Here is a 6,000-nt window from a genome sequence, read left to right as displayed (position 1 = left end):
GGGGATTCTGGCGAGTCGCTGTTGGCGGCCTTTGCCCTGGTAGGCGTGATGGGCTAAAGAAGAAACAGAACAGAAATGAAGCCGGAGAGAAAAGGCAAACAACAGGAATTCTGCAGATGCTGGAAATTCAAACAACACACATCAAAGTTGCTGTTGAACGCAGCAGGCCAGGCAGCATCTCTAGGAAGAGGTACAGTCGACGTTTCAGGCCGAGACCCTTCATCAGGACTAACTGAAGGAAGAGTGAGTAAGGGATTTGAAAGTTGGAGGGGGAGGGGGAGATCCAAAATGATAGGAGAAGACAGGAGGGGGAGGGGTGGAGCCAAGAGCTGGACAGGTGATTGGCAAAAGGGGATATGAGAGGATCATGGGACAGGAGGCCCGGGAAGAAAGACAAGGCGGGGGGGGACCCAGAGGATGGGCAAGGTGTACAGTCAGAGTGACAGAGGGAGAAAAAGGAGAGTGAGAGAAAGAATGTGTGTATAAAAATAAATAACGGATGGGGTTCGAGGGGGATGTGGGTCATTAGCGGAAGTTAGAGAAGTCGATGTTCATGCCATCAGGTTGGAGGCTACCCAGACGGAATATAAGGTGTTGCTCCTCCAACCTAAGTGTGGCTTCATCTTTACAGTAGAGGAGGCCGTGGATAGACATGTCAGAATGGGAATGGGATGTGGAATTAAAATGTGTGGCCACTGGGAGATCCTGCTTTCTCTGGCGGACAGAGCGTAGGTGTTCAGCAAAGCGGTCTCCCAGTCTGGGTCGGGTCTCGTCAATATATAAAAGGCCACATCGGGAGCACCGGACGCAGTATATCACCCCAGCCGACTCACAGGTGAAGTGTCGCCTCACCTGGCAGGACTGTTTGGGGCCCTGAATGGTGGTAAGGGAGGAAGTGTAAGGGAATGTGTAGCACTTGTTCCGCTTACACGGATAAGTGCCAGGAGGGAGATCAGTGGGGAGGGATGGGGGGGAGGGGACGAATGGACAAGGGAGTCACGTAGAAAAAGGAAAGCGGGGGGAGGGAAAGATGCGCTTAGTGGTGGGATCCCGTTGGAGGTTATTTCCCCATTCAGAAATGTGATAGTGGAGGGAATGACGCTGTTCCTGAAATGTTAAGTGTGTCTTCAGGGTCCTGTGCATCCTGCTTGATGTTATCAATGAGAAGATGGCCTGTCCTGGGTGATCGGGGTCCTTAATGATGGATGCCACCTTTTTGTGGCATCATCTTTTGACTGTGTCCTGGATGCTGTGGAGTCCAGTGTCCATGAAGGAGCTGGCTGAGTTTAAAACTTTCTGCAGCATTTTCTGATCCTGTGCAGTGGCCTCTCCACACCAGACAGTGACAAAACCAGTTAGAATGCTCTCCACAGTACACCTGTAGAAATTTGCAAGTGTCTTTAGTGACAGACCGATTCTCCTCAATCTCCGAATGAAATATCGCCGATGTTGTGCCTTCATTGTAACTGCATCAATATGTTGGGCCCAGGGTGGTTCCTCAGAGATGTTGACAGGCAGGAAATGGAAACTGCTCACCCTTTTCACTTCTGATCCCACGATGAGGACTGGTGTGTGTTCCCTCGACTTCCCCTTCCTGAATCCACAATCAATTCCTCTGTCTTAATGATGTTGAGTGCAAGGTTGTTGCTGTGACACCACTCCACTTGCTGATTGATCTCACTCCTGTCCTCCTCCTCGTCACCATCTGAATTATCAGCTCAATATTCAGCGTTGTCTTGATTTCTCCTCGTCATCCTTTATTGTTTGATCTTTTTGACTCTATAGGGAGCATTCTCTGGAGGATCATTCTGTTCTCGAAAGTGGAAAAAGTTTGCTTTGTAAGGGGTGAGATATGGTCCATGTAGAATTCAGAGAAGTCAGTGGTAACAAGCAACATGGACAGACCTCAAAGAATCATGCTTGGCCCGCTGCTCTACTCTCTCCGCACAAGACTACGTGGCTAAGCAAAACTTAAGCTGCATATATAGAGTTGCCAATAACTCAATGCATTGTTGGCAAAATTTCAGATGGTGACAGGGAGGTGTACAGGAACAAGATAGATCAGTTGGTTGAGTCGTGTAACAACAATAACCATTGCAGTGAACGTCAGCAGGACCAAAGAACTGATTGTAGACTTAAGGAAGGGGAAGTCGAGGGAACACGGACCAGGCCTTGTCCAGAGATCAGCAATGGAAAGGGTGAGCCATTTCAAGTTCCTGAGGTGTCAATATATCTGAAGGTTTAACCTGGGCCTAACATCTTGATGCAGCTACAAACAGCGCATGACAGTGTATATTCTTATTTGGAGTTTGAGTGGAATTGGAATGTCACCGAAGAACTCAGAAATTTTCAAATTTACCCTGTAGAGTATTCCAACTATTTGCGTCACTGTCTGGTATGGAGGAGCCACTGTACAGGATTAGCAAAAGCTGCAGGTGATCATTTAAAACTCTGTCAACTCCATTAGAAGCACAAGCCTCCCCAGCATTGAGAGCATCTTCAAAAGACAATCATCATCAAAGACCCCCAACACCCTCTTCTCATTGTTGCCATCAAGGAGATTGAAGACACACACTCAACGTTTCAGAAACTAATTAAACAGCGTATGCTGGTGGTAGTAAACCTGACTCTGATTCCGAATGAAGAAGGCTTGATGTAAACGAGGGGCAGGAAAACTATATCGCAAATTCAGTCTGCAGTTAGTGAACTAGAAGGTATAAAGTGGTTCCAAGGCTGAATAACTTGCACGGGCAAAATAAAATGAGAAAGTAGAATGAATTTCATGGGTCGGGACAAGAATTTTAAAAGTGGAAACAGCAGGGATAAGTTGCGACTAGATGCCTATAAGCAGAACACTCAGAAGGAATGTCCGGCACGTTTTGACATGCTGAGGCACTGTGTGAGTCAAAATTCAGGGAGCTGCTCCAGTATACTGGAGACATTTACTACAGGTTTCACATCCAGTTAGTTGTGCTAAATGTACCAAATTCTGGCAGTTTTGCCTGTTTCTGAAATTTGTTCTATTTAACTCAATAGATCCATATTTCAGAAGTGCCAATTTAAAGGGATAACTTTCCTGGCAATTGAATTTAAAGATGGTAATGTAAAAGTCATTTTAATGCATAATAGTTTGGTATAATAGTAGGCCTAATATTATTTATGCATTTTTTTTCCTTTCAGAATACTTTGTACTGTTCATTGTGATGGCCAAATCCACCGTCCAGATTTTTCATTCAATCCAACAGTTGTGTGACTTGGTGCTGATAGACATCCGAGGATGAGCTGGGACATATTGGAGGTGATGTAAACTGGAGTCATCGGGTGTTTCGGGTCTTTCAATATTAGACATCCTTACGCAGGCCACCCAGCGAGGGTTGATCAGACCCGAGCTTGTGTCCCGGGCACATTGGTCACAGCTCACACTTCTTGATCCACAGCCATTTGGAGGCTCATTCCGCAGCCTCTGTGATGGTCCTGATGGCTCTTCTCTTTGCAGCCCCCTTACTGCCAAGGACAGAGTAGGTTCTGCACTGTCTAATCCGGATGGTTTACGGGGATATATATACCACTGGACTAGACATGCCCAGGCATCATCTGCATTGAAGGTGGCAGAGTTTCTAATCGAAACATCAGTTAAAGTCAATACCTGCGCCCACCTGGAATCAGGAGAGGAATTTGTCAGTTTATTAATTCATTCATCACTATCGAGATAATTTTGTTTATGTTATCAAAGTGATAGATCTTACAGAAACGCTCTCTTTAACTTCTTTGCCTCAGACTTCAGAGCATTAATTCCCCTCGGCATCGTTTCTCAGCTCTTTGTGCAGTTTGCTTAGTATTTGTCCATTTCTTTGTACTCTGAGATAAACTGAAATCTTGGAATTAAGGTCACTCGTTATTTTTGACTCCCAAGAGAGCCCAAAGGATCAGAAATTGAACAGAGTTGCAACTGAAGAGTTCAGTCATGAAGGGATGGCAGGGCAGGCTCGATGGGCCTAATGGCCTAATTACGCTCCTGTGTCTCATGGTCTTTTGGTCCATCAACTTGCGCAGCTGTCTTGAGGGATCTATGACCAGCGGAGACCATAAGATACAGGTGCAGAATTCGGAGAGCGCTCGGCAAATACACTCCTTACACATCCAGACATACATCTTGTTGTACTGCTGTCGATCGGCTGAATATATGCACTTAATTGTTTTCCCCGGTACTTTCACTGGGTTGATCTGCTTGGGTTGACTTTATGGAGCCTTTCCCATCATACACAGTAGAATATTCGATGTCTCTGGTGGTGGGGATGAGTAAATGTGTATATGTTGTTTGTATACTGGATGCAGATAGATATTTCTGTTTATTTTGTAATATCATTGTCACTGTATTGTTTGGTGCATCATATTCTAACATGTGTGATTTTACATTAACTTTATGGCTAATTAAAAACAGTGCGTCCTGTGCCCAATAAAATGCTGAAAGGGAAGGTGAGATGGGAACCTTCACTCAGTTAGTGAGAGTGTGAACGAGCTGCCAGAGCAAATGGTTGATGTGGCTTCGATCAACATTTCAGAGTAATCTGCACAGATACATGGAGGGGAGGGGTTTGAAGAGGTACGGGCGTCGATGGGTCAAGGCACAGTGGCAGTTTGGCACCAGATAGATGGGCTGAGTGGCCTGTTCGGGTTCTATGATTTTATGTTAACGGTCAGTAGCAGCTCTCTAACAGTGGATCCCGCAGTTCCGCCCTCTCACGGTGATTTGCCCAAGGTAAAGCGGATATAAATCAGTGACCAACTATTTCAGCTATTTTTATTTATGTTTTACTTGTCGTGTGGCTCCTACATCAGGATGGTGGGATGTCTGCTGAAGATCAGTCCTCCACCCTGAGTGTGGCCAGTCTCACAGGGAACAACAATCGAGCTCATTATCGCAGAGGATTTTTTCCATAGCGTCACTATACGAACATGGCCCCATGGTACAGAATCCTCAAATGTCTTCATATTCACAACTGTTGAGATCTGCCCAGGGAGAAGGAGGGTTAATGTGGAGCTGGCTCGTCTACGGTGAGGCCTGTTACAGTCAAACAGCCTTTCCCGGAAGGCTTTAAGTTCTGGTAATGCCCCCCATCCCACCTCTCCTTCACCATTTCCCATTCCCTTTCCACTGTCTCACCTTATCCCCTTGCCCCCTCCCCATTTACCTCCCTCTGGTGCTCCCTTCCCCCACCTTTTCTTTCTTCCACGGCCATCTGTCTGTTTCAGCAATTTACTTCCCAGCTGTTTACTTCATCCCCCCACCCTTCAGGTTTCTCCTATCACCTGGTGTTTCTCTATCCCCTCCCCACTCCTTTTAAATCTAATCCTCGCAACACGCATAAAAACTTTTATGTGTGTTGCTTGAATTTCCAGCATCTGCAGAATTCCTGTTGTTTGTGTTTAAATCCACTCCTCAGCTCTTTTCCCCCCGGTCCCGCTGAAGGGTTTTGGCCTGAAATGTGGACGGTTCTCTTTTCCTAGTTGCTGCCTGGCCAGCTGGGTTCCTCCGGCATTTTGTCTGCGTGCTGTGTCAAGTTCAAATTCCAGTTTACCGTGATTTAGCCGTACCCCGGTATAGAGCTAAAACTGAACAACACCCCGGTAAATTTCCAAACCGCCCTCTCTAAAACTTCCACATCTTTCCTATCAGGAAGAGACCAGAACTGTGCTGTGCTGTCTAACTAGACTTTCAGAGATCTGTAACATTATCTCGATAAAATCCCCGACTAATGAAGACCTTACGCCTTTTTAAACACCCGACCAGCTTCATTGCAATGAGGTGTTTGTGCGGGCAATGGGGAAAATTTCCCTTCAGTGTTTGTCGATCTCTTACTGGCGATTCCATATCACTTCACGTTACCACTTTGCTTTGGCCCACGTCTTCATTATCCAGGTTCCCCATTTGCCTTTATTGGGATCTTCCTCCTCGTGAAACCCATTTTAAAGTTTAAAGTTACCAGTATGTTCAGGTGG

Source organism: Mobula birostris, chromosome 20, assembly GCF_030028105.1.
Source record: "Mobula birostris isolate sMobBir1 chromosome 20, sMobBir1.hap1, whole genome shotgun sequence".
NCBI lineage: Eukaryota > Metazoa > Chordata > Chondrichthyes > Myliobatiformes > Myliobatidae > Mobula > Mobula birostris.
The sequence above is the reverse complement of the archived record's forward strand: the minus strand, read 5'-3'. Positions refer to the sequence as shown.